This window comes from Vicugna pacos, chromosome 13 (assembly GCF_048564905.1).
Source record: "Vicugna pacos chromosome 13, VicPac4, whole genome shotgun sequence".
Lineage (NCBI taxonomy): Eukaryota > Metazoa > Chordata > Mammalia > Artiodactyla > Camelidae > Vicugna > Vicugna pacos.
Window position 1 is genome coordinate 36235837 of NC_132999.1, and position 14645 is coordinate 36250481.

Below are 14645 nucleotides of genomic sequence, written 5' to 3' on the forward strand. Positions count from 1 at the left end.
ACTAACAGAGGCTTTAGTGCATTGTCGCCTATGGTCATTATCCCTGGGCACCGGGGCAGCGGAAGGTCCACCCAGGGAGTGTGCACACTCTTGAGGGCTGACAACAGCCTGGGAGCAGTCCCAGCCCCTTGACAGAAGCTCAAAGGCTCGGTTCATCTTGCCTCTGCTGTGCCCCTTGTCTCTCACTGGCAGTTCCCAGAGTAGAACATGGCCCATGGGTCTGGAATGCCTGTGCGGGGGTCTGTCCTTGCAGGGAGCAGTTGGAGCCAGCAGGTGGCCAGGGCTCGCTGGTGAGACCTGTGGCTCCCCTGGTCTGGAATGGAGTGGTGGGGGTGGGGTGAGACTTGGTGCCAGCTCAGGTGACTGGCTTGGGAGTCCAAGCCCTCCCTTTGGGGCTGGAACATCTTCCCAGAGCCTGTTCTTTGGTGAAGTCTGGACTCTCCTCTAGACCCACCAGGCTCTAATTCTCTATTCTGGGGAAGCTGGGCTCCTACAGCCTGATTGGGCTGATGGAGGCCTGGGGCTCTTCTGAAAATCTCTGAGAAGTCCCAGGAGAGATTTTAACTCCTGATGTGGCATGAAAAACGGATCAGAGAAGACCCCCACTGCACCTCACCCCCACCCGATAGGCCCACGGATGCCCCGTTTCTCAGCGTGAGGCTGGGAAGACCTTCCTGTGGACAAGACTCAGGTGGGAGTCGGGTGGTTGATGCCTTAGTCTTCAGCTCATCTTGGTGCCAAGACCTTTGACTCTGACATGAGAAAGGAGCTGGGAAATGCTGGGGCAGTTTGTCTGGCGGGGTTCTAGGCAGAGGCCACTTTTGCTGAACCGGCCCCTTGGTTCTGGGAACACCTGGTGGGCCTGATGTCATTTTGCACATGTAGGGAGAGCACTTGGACAGCATCTGTTCTAGAAAATGACAGATACTGCTCCTAATAAAGTTTAAGACCCTGTAACACTATAGTGACAAAGACCACAGGCCCCTCTGCCCTCCCCACTTTACACTGGGAAACACCACTCAGTAGGAAGCGTAGATAAACACAATGCACATCTTGCAGAGTTTGTATACAAGGGTTTGTATTATAAAACAATGTCCTATAAGTGTAAAAGTGTATTTTTACATGTGTTGAGACTGTGTTGCAAGTAATTTAAATAGCACCCCGTTTGCAAACAGCATCTCACAAAGGAACTACCACTTTACAAACTTTGAGTGGGCTGTGTATACATCTGCCGTGGCAATAGGAATACTTGAACCGTAATGCATATCTGAAAGGCTCAGTCACTGGAAGTTTACAGACCAAGAATAAAGTTAATGCAGGTATGCAGTTCTGCACATTGTGAGGTCAATTTTCCAACCCCAAACAAACTAAGCTGATAACGAGAGAGTTAAAGTAAAGGTAATTATTTAAAAAAGAAGGCAGGCAAGAATAGCAACATGACTGACTCCACACCAGGCTCACAATTCACTGCTGCGAAAGCCACCTTCTTACAAATTGTGGACATTCCAGCTGTTGGCGCGTGGGCACATACAGGAGCTTGGCCAGCTGGCCAGGGATTCAGGGCAGCCAGGCCTCCTCGTGGAACACTGAAGCAGAGATTTTAGTAAACGCCCCGTGCCGATTTACTTTCCAGAGACCAAATTTTAGTCACCTTCAATTGGAATGTTGCCGGGAAGAAGCCTGCAGTTGGACCTGCAAAGGAAAGGTGATAAGATCCTTGGCTTATAACACCTGGAAAAGGACATGTGATTTTGGAACCTTCAAGACCCGTGGGGATAGCTTCATGTTCCACTGTGGGCTGTGGAGCACAAGAAATCTGTGTTTGTTTGATGGTATCAACTGTTTCAAGCGATACTGAACTTGGTTGTGTAATTTCCTAGCTAACCTGTAGCTTTGGGGCTGCTGCTTTTGGAGAAGCAGTCTGCCTCGGTGCCTTCAGGCTGCCAGAACAGAACGCCGCTGACTGGGTGGCTTGTAAACAACACACATTTCTCTCTGACAGTTCTGGAGGCTGGAAGTCTGAGCTCAGGGGGCTAGCATGGGCAGGTGAGGGCCTGCTTCCAGGTCACAGGTCCTTACAGGGCAGAAGGGCAAGTGAGCTCTCTCAGGTGTCCTTTTATAAACTGCGGGTTCAGTTTCAGACTCCCGTAGTAAAATGAAGAATGCAATAAAGCGAGTCACACGAATTTTTTGTTTTCCCAGTGTGTGTAAAAGTTACATTTACACTTACACTGTAGTCTACTAAGTATGCAATAGCATTACCTCTTCATCCCTTCATTAAAAATTTTTTTATTTGCTAAAAAATGCTACCCATCATCTGAGCCTTCCGCAAGTCCTAATCTTTTTGCTGGTGAAGGGTCTTGCCCTGAGGTTGATGGCTGCTCACTGATCGAGGTGGTGGTTGTTGAAATTTGGGGTGACTGTGGCAGTTTCTTAAGATAAGACAACAATGAAGTCCGCATCAATTAATTCTTCCTTTCACTTGGACATTTAGAAGCCATTGTAGGGTCATTAACTGGCCTAACTTCAATATTGTTGTATCTCAGGGAAGCCAGAGGAGAGGGAGAGCGTTGGGGGTCCAGCCGGTCAGTGGAGCAGTCAGAGCACACGACACTGATCCATTGACTTTGCCTTCCTATATGGGTGCTGTTCGTGGTGCCACAAAACAATTACAATAGTAACATCAAAGATCACCAATCACAGATCACCATAACAAATATAATAATAATAATGAAAAAGTTGGAAATGTTGTGAGAATTACCAAAATGTGACACAGAGGCATGCTGCGAGCAAATGCCGTTGGAAAAGTGGCACCGATAGACTTGCTCGATGCAGTGTTGCCACAAACCTTCAGTTTGTAAGAAGCATACTATCTGCAAAATGTAATGAGCACAATACAATGAGGTACACCTGCAATTTCGCCCTTGTGATCGAATCATCCCCCAAAGGCTCCCACCTCCTAATACCATCATCACATTGGGCATTAGGATTTCAACATGAATTTTGGGGGATGCAAATACTCAGATCACAGCATAGTCCTTCTCTAGGGGGGTTAAGTGAAACCAAGGTTTTAGCCCTTCCCTCTTTGTGATGGTTGTCAGACTAGCGCTGGGCCACTGGCTGCATTTTGAGTAGCGTTAGTCTAACGGGGTAACAGACAAAGAGGGCTGGGGGAATAGATGGGTGAAGTCAGAACCAGGGTCTGAATTTGAGAGTTACAGGTATCACTTTTTTGCTTTATGCCACTTGGCTTTTACGAGAGACCTGCATTAGTACCTGTTTTTGCTAGCCAAAAAAAGCCGAGGAGGATTTTTGCTTTTTATGAAAAAAGCTGAAAAACGAAAATATTATTCAGTGTCTGTTTTGTAGGGAGTTGTTATAGAGGCAGCTCGCACCGTGAGCAGCTAGAGTGGTGGACCACCAAGCTGCTTCCCTGGAAACTACACTTGGCATCTCAGCATCAAGCCACCAGAGCTTTGAACTGTGTCTGTAAGCATCTGTGCTTAATCTTGATTTATTTTGTGCACCGTTAGCAAGATGTGTCTTAAGGTAATTGCCTCTTCGCTCTATGCCATTTCAGCTTAAAGCTTTTGTAGGAACGCCGTGCTCTCAGATAGCAGGGAGACCTGGAGAGCATTTCTGGGTTTATGGCAGAGTCTATGGCTGTGGGAGTGGGAATGGCAAGGCCACAGGAGATGAGGAAGTCCACTAGGGTTTTGGGAGGGTCACCTATAAGGATATACTCCTTTTCCCCTTCATCATTCAGAACACACTGTATCTTCACAGAGATGCAGGCATCTAAGGACCCTGCACTGGGCATTTCCAATACTGGCCTCCCTGACCTGTGTACCATGTGCACATTGTAACACATCAAGACTCCTAAACTAACTCAAAATGGAATTCTGTCTTTCCTACAGAGTGGTTCTAAGCTCTCTTGGGGTGATGATAGGAAAGACAGATCTTCAAAATAAAGGCAGGGAGGTGGCGATAGGGTGGCTGTGCTGGCCTTCTTTGTTGAGTGTGACCAGTGGGTGTCTTACTTGACCTCTGGGTGCTCAGAGGACCCCAGACCATGGGAGACCTGTTGTATTTGCTTATTTGGGGCTGGGGACTTCTCTTCTCTGTGTTGAACTATTCCCCATCCTCCATCTGGCCTCTGCCATTCTCTTCTGTGAGTGGAGGCTGGGGAGGGGGGAGGGGGAAACTGGGGGAAGGGGGAACAGGAGACCAGGCTGCGTAGTGGGCAGGAGGCTGTGGGGGGGCTCACTCTTAGGGATGACGGCTGGCTGGCCAAGGCCCCACTTAGTTGGTACTTCAGATGGTGGTGGTCCTGGGGGAAGTTTCCCTTTCTCTTATCCCAGGTTTAAATTAAGGGACTGCCTGACCTTTTATTCTGACCATGTGGAGAAGTCAGGAATGGGGCTGGTGGTGCCCGGCTGGCTTCCTCCGTCCCAGGGCAATGGGGTAGTGGCTGGTACTGCCTGCAGTCATAGCCCATAGGCACCTATGGATCTTTTCTCCTGAGCTGGAGGGGGCAGTGCTTTTAATTTTTAATAGATTCTATTTTTTAGAAGAGTTCTAGGTTTACAGAAAAATTGAGATGATAGTACAGAGAGTTCCCATATACCCTAGAGCCAGTTTCCCCTATTACCAGTAACTTACATTAGTATGATCTATTTGCCACAAGTAATGAACCATTACTTATTACATTATTACTAACTAAAGTCCATGGTTAAATAAATTTTGATGTAGCCGTACGAGGGACTATTATACAGCTGTAAAAATGGTTGGAGAAACTCTGTCTGCATACTGATTTTAAAAAGCTCTCCAAGACACTAGTTAGTAAGTGAAAAAAATTACAATGCAGTGTGTATGGTATGTTGGCTTTTGTCTAAGAAAGGAGAAAATGAGAATATATACTCATACTCTTTGTATTTGCATAAAGAAACTGTAAAGATACAACAGAAATTAATTTTAAAATGTTATTACTTGGGGTGATAGGAATAATATGGGAGCAGGGGTGGGAGTGAGAACTTTCACTGTGTGTCTTCTTTTTCTGATCTGTGACCCGTATTACCTATTTGAGAATAAAATAAAATTAATTTGAAATAACAGTAATTCAGCTCCTTGTATTTATTTCCTCAGTTTGAAAACAGGCAAAAAGCATCCTAGTACACCTGAGAGAACTCAGGAGCGGTTGTGTCTGGTTGCAACATGAAGTACCACTTTGGAGGGAGTCTCAGCAGCAAACCAGTCAAGGCATTATTTTCTTGACTTTTCTCTTAGAAAAGTAAAGGCCCATTTCCTGTGGTCACTCCCATGAACGGGATCCATCTTCATCCAAGTGATTCTCATGTTTAAGAGAGACGGAGAAGCTGGACTCTCCAAGCTCCACCAGCCTCCCTTAACAAGTGGCTCAGACAACAAACTGATTTCTACCCCTTCCATGGTCTCCCATGGTCTTCAGTGGCGTGTAAATATTTGTGGAAACATTTCTTAGGCTCTTCTGAAAGTGCCTATGAATTTGATTTAATGTTTTATGCAGACAATGTCCACCATCTTCTTGCAGAAATGGTGATGGAATTGAGACCAGGCTGAGTGAAACTGCTATGCAAATGATGCACACACACAAAACCCTGTTTGTGAAATTTAAGGCTGGGTCAACAGAGGGAAAGAAAATTAATCTGTCCATGTTGCCCCTCAAAACTGACATCAAGGCCATCTAAATAAGAATGTCAAATTGGTCCTCTTCTAAGTAACTGAGACTGACCCCTCCCAAGAAAACCTGCCAGACACGGGCGGATTGCCTGGGTGTCCATGTAATTGTTTTTCAAAGCAAACAGAGTGAGAATTCCACCTTTGCTTCTCGGATTTAAGTCAAGCTAGTATATGTAAACTGTTTAAAGTTAGTGTGTAAAGCTGAATGCTGCTTTGTTTCCCTCAGTGATTTTAAAGGAAATGAGTAGTTTCAATATGATCCCCCCCCCCAATTACATTCCTCTGTTCTCCTAAAGTGTGCCCTTGTGTCTTGGCTCCTAGAATATTTGGAAAAGTATTTAAGATATTTCTTTGTTATGTGTAAGCCCAAATGCTGGTGTCTTTATATATTGCCTCCGTGCTTTAACTCTCTCTTCTGTTGGTCACAATTGCTTTTTGAAGAACCAAGTCAAATACTGCCCAACCAACACTATGCAGTTTTCTTTTGGAACTAAGCAACACTTTAATTCCTAAGTCCTGTCTTTCCCTGAAAACGACTTTCCCAATAAATTATTCTTCATGTTGATCAGCAAAAAAAAAAAAAAAAAAGTAATTCTTTTCAGTTTTTGTTTTGTTTTGTTTTTTTAGGTAAATGGTAACAATAGTACCTTCACTTCAGCAGCAACTAAAGCCATATTGTCAATTCAAAAACAGTTTTTGCTGTTCTTCCAGGAAATAACTCTCTAGTGAGAGGAAGTTTGTCAGCAGATGCTTTCGGAACATCAGGCTGGGACTGTATTCCTGAAGTTAGCAAGTAAGGGAGTGTGTGTGTTTGCACCCCTGGCTGAAAAGACGTGCCAGGTGTTCGTGACAAGCTGTAATGAGGACTGCAGATTACTTGGAATCCATTGTGTTCTTTTTCCTTGCTGGAAAAAGAAAGCTTCTGAAAACAAGCCCTTCTTTAAAGGAAGCCTCAGTTAATCCAACAAGGCTTGAGTGATGTCCCTTTTATACAAACTTCTTGACAAAGGCCATTTGGCCCCTAGGAGCCCTGTGAGACCAGAAGCTGAAATCGATACCCCACAGAGGTAGTTCAAATCTCAGGACCTACTTAAAGCATTACAGACTTTTATTGACCTTGGTCAGAATGAAATTTACCCAGTACTGCAAGCAGAAACATCAACAAACCTCCATTACAATGACTAACAGTTACTGAACATTTACAGGTGCCAGGAAAAGGTGCTGACACCTTGTCATGGGCTCCCTGCCTCTTGAGGCAGGTTTCATTATGGGTATCCCCATTTTACAGATGAGGAAACTGATACTTCCTAAGGGTAAAGTGGTGGAGCTCAGCTCTGACTCCAGACAATTTGATCTACAGCCAGAGAGCTTAATTCTGCATCAGGCCTGCTAAACAGTCCCACCTAGAATGAAATTTGGTACAGCCATTATGAAGAACAGTATCGGGATTCCTCACAAAACCAAAAATAGCATTACCATATGATCCAGCAGTCCTGCTCCTGGGCATATATCCAGAGAAAAATCTAATTTGAAAAGATACATGCACATCAATGTTCATAGCAGCACTATTTATAATAGCCAAGACATGGAATAACCTAAATGTCCATTGACAGATGAATGGATAAAGAAGATGTGGTGTATACACACACACACACACACACACACACACACACACACACACACACACACAGGAATATTACTCAGCCATAAAAAAGAATGAAATAATGCCATTTGCATCAACATGGATGGGCCGAGAAATTATTATAATAAGTAAATTAAGTCAGATAGAGAAAGACAAATATCACATGATATCACTTAAATGTGGAATCTAAAAAAATGAGACAAATGAACATATTTACAAACCATAAACAGATTCAAAGACAGAAAACAAACTTATGGTTACCAAAGGGTGGGGGAAGGGATAAATGAGGAGTTTGGTATTAGCAGATCAAAACTACTATATATAAAATAGATAGACAATAGGTTTATACTGTATAGCACAGGGAATTATATTCAGTACCTTGTAATAACCCATAATGAAAAACAATATAAGAATATGTATATATGTGTGTGACTCATTCACTTTGCTGTACACCAGAAATTAACACAACATTAACTATACTTCAATAAAAACAAAACAACAACAACAAAATCCATCCCACTGAGATAGCAAGCGGGTTCAGAGTCCCTGCCAGCATTCGCAGTGGGTGGCTACTCTCTGCATGTGTCATCTCCAAGCTCTTAAAAGTGATTTTTAAAAGCCAAACCCTATGTACTCAGAAAGCATTAGAGGTTTTAGTCTGGAAAAATAATGAGCTCATCTCTGTGCTGTGTCATGATCGAGTGGGGGCCCTTTAAAAGGCAAGGGTGGGCTGGCAGAGATGGGAAGGCATGGATTTTCAGGGTGTCTTGCCTTTAAGGTACACCAGGTCCTTGCTTTACCCTAGGTCACTCTGAAATCCTAGAACCACTAGCACTGGACACAAATGACTCATTGTCCTCCTGCCTCAAACAACAGCAAGCCTACTTCGAATACAAAGCACATTTTATGAGGGAAAGCTGCCACCACAGACCACAGCAGGATCCTGCAGGGTCCACAGCCTGGCGGAGCCACGGGGATTGCTTCCTGGCTGTTCAGTCTGGCTTGAAATGCTATTTGAGGATAAGGAGGAGTGACAACGCCAGCCCATTAGCTCTCATGATTCATTTGTGGTGACATAGGGATGTCATCAGTGTTATAGGGATGTCCCACCCTTTTCTTAACCCTCTTCCCAAAAGTCATGTTTGTCCTCCATCCTTGCCCCCACCCTGAGGCAGGGTTGCTTGTTCCAGCTGAGAAGTCTGAGTGGGTGCCGGGCAACTGCACGCAGAAGTGGGCTTTCTTTCCCCACGGGGAGCGATGTCTCCTCCCAGGCGTGAGTGGTGCCGGCCACCAGAGGATTTCTACACGGTAATGCATCAACACTTCTGGAGTCTCAGGTGGGACCAGCTTTCCTCCTTTCCAGACCTTAGAAGAAAGCGAGAGCGTGGGACAGTTGACTTTTTCCATTGCACGGGCCTAGGAGGGCAGGGTTGGGAGGGGACAGCCTGATGGAGCCGCTCTGTCCAGCTGGTCTGCCACCTCTGGCCACTTGCCTGGGTGTAACATCCCTCGGGAGAGGGTGTAATCATCCTCTGCCAGGTCTGCTGAGTTCTGTTCCTCTCAGACCCGGTTACCCCAGAGATAACTGATCACTGGGGTGCCACAGACAATGACTTCATTATACTGGGCATGTGTAATGCCTAATTGTAAATTCAGTGTGGCAAGATGGAGCTGGTGGCTGGGGAAGTTGTCCCCTGTACCTGGATGTTGGATCTGATGTGGTGAGCATATGAGGCAATTGTACTGGAGTTTCAGGATGGTGTGGTTGGGAGAGAGGAGGTTTGCTAAGCTCTTCCTCAGGGCTTGGCGGAATACCATGGCCCACCTTGAGAAAGTGAGGAAACTCTAGAAGCTGTGATCGCCAAGTGTTTCCCTAGTGTCAGGTCTAGGTTTGGGGAGCGCGGCTGGGGAGATGTCCTTTGACCTTCAGTGAACTGTGACATCTCAGTGATGACCAAGTCAGAGGGCTTCAGCAAGCTTCAAGCCCAGTCCCCACTGGGATTACTTCAGGGATGCTCTGAATGTGGGGACATGTCCAGGACTTCAGCGCCGGCAGGACAGGAGTAGGGGAGAAGCCAGCCTCCAGGGAAGGTGACGGTTGAATGAAGGAGGAAGAGTGCAGGGTGGTCTTAAGGAGGTGCTGCCTCCGCCTCTGGGAGGCTGGGAGTGACTGGGAGCAAGAAGTGGGCAGCCACCCTCCAGAAGCTTGCCAAGAAGCAGGGGTCCTCTGTCTATTCAAAAGGGGCACCTGTTTACAATAGAACAGAAGTTCCTGCACACAGAGTGCAAAGGCTTAACAGCAGTTCTTTACCTCGAGAGAGCAAGTGAGGCCCCTGGAATTCCAACCATTCATTCCTTCAACAAGTTTTTATTGACCATCCTCTGCCTGCCAGAACTGTGAGCAGATTTGTGACTGAGTGCACACATGAATTCTCCTACTCTCATCTGCTTCTTAAAGGGGACTACAATTACCCCCAGGCTAAGAGTTCTCGGTCTGCCCCGGGGAGGCGTTGGGTCAAATGGAGAAGGGAGTGGGTGTGGGCTGGGGACCGGGACACCTCGTTCTTTTGCATGCCCAGCATCCATTTCTGGTTCTACTAGCAGCACCCCGAGTTTCCATTGGGAAACATAATCACATCTTTGAAAAGAAGTGATTGCTGTCTCTCATGCCATATAACTGAGGAATCGAACACCTTCATGGTAAGTGCTACTCAGAGGAGCAGCAGATTGTAGTTGGGATGTAGTTGGACTGGAAAGGGGCTGGACCTAGAGTCAGAAGTCCTGGGTTCGAGTCCTGCCTCTACCATTTACTAATAGAGCTGTTAGTGCATTACCATTAGATCTCTGATTCAGAAGGTTGAGTTAAGATGCTTCAGATAATAGTAAAACGACCATCAGTCTGTAGACCCCACTTGAGGACCGCTCCATGGTTCATTTCAAGAACTGTATCCCCGGGTAACCTCCATTTCTACATGCTGCCATCTGCCCACCACCTATTTTTTCAACTTCCTGTCTCTAATATGCCAGCAACTGCTCCTAAAATCTATCAGACCTTTTCAGGGCTCATCACACATCCCCGACCCAGTCCTCACTTCCCTCTTTACCTGGCCTGATTGCCTGCCTGGGTCATCGTGGCAACCACTCCCTTGCCTACAGCCCAGCCTCCTTGCCCCTCTCTGGCTTTATCAGACTTGCCCAGCAAGTCCCCAGTCCTGATTAAATTCCACCTGCACTTGGATTGGCTGGAAGACAAAACACTCAGCCACCCTTCCTGACCTCAGTTTAAATTCAGCCCCAGGATGTTGGACTCACACCTTCTCTTCTCTTCTCTTCTTGAACCCCAGTACTCCCTCTGGACTCTTCACTCTCAGCTGATAGCGCTGCTTCCTATTTCTCTGGAAAAAAAGAGCTAAGGCTCCCATCATTCACCTGACCCTCCATCCTCCTCAGAGGCACTTTCCTGATCCTGCCCAAGGCCAGCCCTCCACCTGGGCACTCCACTTCACACCCCTTGATGCCGTAAGGACTTCCCACCCTCGTTGTCCCTTCCTTCTGCATAATCAGTTTCCTCTCTCTCCTGGATTATTTCGACCAGCATACACAGGTGGTCCAAAAGCTCCCAGCCTTAAAAAACCCATCCTTGATCCCACACCCGCCTCCCATGTCTGCTTCATTTCTCAGCTCCTTTTATTCCTTGAAGGAGTTGTCTTTACTTCCTCTGCTCCCAAACTGATGCATCACTCCAGTTGGGCATTTGTCCCCAGCACTCTTGAAACTGGTCTTGTCAAGTTGCCAGTGACCTCCACACCATCAAATTCAAGGTCATTTCTCAGTTCATATATCTTGGTTGACCAATCATCAGCAATTGACGTAGCTAGTCAAGCCTTTGCCCTTGAAACGCTTTTTCCTCTGAACTCCAGGATACCTCTCTCAAATGTCTGCCTCCCACCACGCTGGCCACCCCCAGTCTCTATTCCTGCTTCTCTTGCCTCCCTGACCTCTGCTCCCCGAGTGCTCCAGGGCTCAGCCCTCAGCCCTCTTCTCTCTCTGATGAAGGCTTTAAAAACCACCCACATGTTACTGGTTCCCCAGTTTATAGTTCTAGCCCTTAGCTTCCACTGCGCTCAGGCTAGTTTATGCTACTCCCTACTTGGTATGCCACCTGGATGTCTCACGGGCATCGCACAAGTAACATGTCCAAAACTGAGGTCCAGACTGCCCTCCCAAATTTGTCCCTTCCTGCATCTCCCCACAACTCCATTCTTCTAGTTGCTCAGATTACAACTCTGGAGTTACTCTTGGTCACTTTCTTTTCCTCAAACCCCACATCCAGTCAGCAGATTGTGTTGGCTTCACCTTCAAAATACATCCAGAATCTGAGCACGTCTCCCCATTTCTGCCTGACTACCCTGATGCCACATCCCCATTCTCCTGCGTGATCACAACAGCCCCTAACTGGCCTGCCCGCTTCTACTCTGGCCTCCTCTTGTCCATTCTTCACACAGAAGCCTGAGAAATTCAGCTTTTCCGTCCTCCACACCAATCAGTGTCCTCCTGTCTCACAGAGGGAAGGACTTGGTGTGGCCCCAAGTGAACGCCCCCACCTCTCCCCACTCACTGAACTCCATCCAGCTGGCCTCCCTTCTGTTGTTTGAATAAGCCAGCCATGCTCTTGCTTCTCCATCTTTGTCCTGGCTGTTCCCTCTTTCTGGAATATTCTTCCCCCAGACTGTGGTGTGATTGCTGTCTCACTCTTATTCAAATCTCAGCTCAAAGTCCCCCCTTCAGCCAGTCCCCTCTATTACCGACTACCTAATGTACAGTAGCAGCCCCCTCCACAAGTCTGTCACTCAAAGCTATTTTATTTACTTTAGAGCATTAACCATTATCTGAAATAATCATATTTACTACTTTACTTGTGTAGTGTCTATCTTTACCACTAGAATGAAAGCTGTATGGTGCCAGGAACTCTGCCCCCAGCAGCTAGCACAGAGCCTACCACATGGTTGCCAGGGCTGCCATGGAAGGTTGTAAAGGCTGTACACTGCTCCAGAGCACCTGGCTGAGGGGCCAGTGGGTGCTAATATGCAACCTACTCTCTGCTCTCCATGCTGTGGGGGCATCTAGCTGGTTGCCTTCTGTTATTTTGCAATGTGTGCTGTATGGGCTGGCTGTGGCTTGGTGGTGGGTATTTAATAAATATTCATAGAATAAACGGCTGACTGATGGACAACGTGCAGATCATTACTTGTGTTCTTCTGGGGACTTCATGCAAATTACCTTCTCATGGCCTCATTTTCTTCATCTTTTAAGGGAGTAATTAACATCTATCTCACAGCACAGTTAGGAGGATTAAATGAAATAGTTCATTAAAAAGCTTGCACAAATATGATTACATTCGTATGACATATCTGGAATAGGCGAATCCATAGAGACAGAAAGCAGATTAAAGGTTGCTGGAGGCTGGGGTAGGGGGAAGTAAAGAGTGACTGCCTGATGAGTAGAGGGAATCCTTTTGTTGTGATGGAAATGTTTTAGAACTAGATAGAGTGAAGGTTGCACATCATTTTCAGTGTACTAAATGCCACTAAACAGTGCACTGAAAATGACTAACATGGTGAATGTTTTGTGATATTAACTAGGTTATGCTATTGTGAATATCTCAATTTTAAAAAACAAAAACAAACAAAAAACATGTGACACAGTGCCCAGGACATGGAGGACATGGTAGGTATTCAATGAATATCTCTTTTTTCAAAAAATTATTTATTCTAATATAGTCAGTTTACAATGTTGTGTCAATTTCTGGTGTACAGCATAAAACTTCAGTCATACATGAACATACATATTTTCATTTTCCTATTCTTTTTTACTATAGGTTACTATAAGATATTGAATATAGATCCCTGTGCTTTACAGGAGAAATTTGTTGTTTATCTATTTTATATATAGTAGTTAGTATCTGCAAATCCCAAACTCCCAGTTTATCCCTTTCCACCCTCTTTCTCCTCTGGCAACCATAAGTTTGTTTTCTATGTCTATCAGTCTGTTTCTGTTTTGCAAATAAGTTCACTTATGTCTTTTTTTCTTTTTAAGATTCCACATATGAGTGATGTCATATGGTATTTTTCTTTCTCTTTCTGGCTTACTTCATTTAGAATAATGATCTACAGGTCAATCCATGTTGCTGCAAATGGCATTATTTTATTCTTTTTTATTGCTGAGTAGTATTCCATTGTATGAATACATCAAAGTGACTATCTTTTGAATTCTATGATTTCCTTGTTTCAAAATCAAACCAAAACCCCAAACTTTCCTTGGGTCTTCACTGCCCCATCCTGGATAATATTCACTTTCCTCCCATTCATTTATTTCAGGAGTGTTTATTATTGTCATTTTGGATATTAGGGATATGATGGGGAACAAGACAGACACAGACCCTATCCCCAGAGATTACAGGATCATAGCGGACTCTGTCAAATAAAGAGAAAATCACAATATCCTGTTCAGGGCTATGGGGTGAAAGAAGAGCCAGGGTCTTCCAGGGGCCCAGATCATGGAGGAGGGGTCCAATCTAGGGAGCATCACAGAAGGGGTCTAGATAAACAAGCACCTAAGCTGGGGCCTGAGTGATGAGGAGGCCTGGGAGGAACAGGTGGTTAGGTGGGAAGTGACATGTGGGGGGAGGAGAGGAGAAGAGGGCTGGAGGAAATCAGGGGCCCCAGGAACAGCACAAGCAAAGCCTGGGAGGGGAGAGTATGGTGAGTTCTACGAATAAAGAACAGTTTGGTGTGGCTGCTGCAGAGACGTGTAGGTGGGAGAGTTAGGAAGGGTCCGTTGGCCATAGGAGTTCAGAATCTGCCGTGCCAAGATCTTCAAGGTCCTACATAAACTGGCTTCCATTATCCAGCTGGAGATTGCCATGCCCCACTGGAAAGCCTGGCCGCAGCCCTTGCTCTGGCTGTGCCCTGTCGGTCCCTGTGAATTCCTGCGCCTGCGGGGCTTAGCTCATGAAATGCTTTCTCTCTTAGATATTTACTGAGAGCCTGCCCTGTGTCAGGTGCTGGGAACCCAGAGACGTCAAACTTGGCCCCACCCTGGGAGAGCTCCCCGGCTAAGGGGGTAGGCAGTACAGGAAGGAAAAATTACAAGAAAATAAGTAGAAATGCTGTGATAAATGGTGCTTCTAGGTATGGAGGAGGTGGTGTTTGCCGTGTGGAGGCGGGACTTGCAAGGGGGCGGGGTTTCGGGGTGGAGGCAGGGCTTGCTGGAGCGGAGGCGGAGC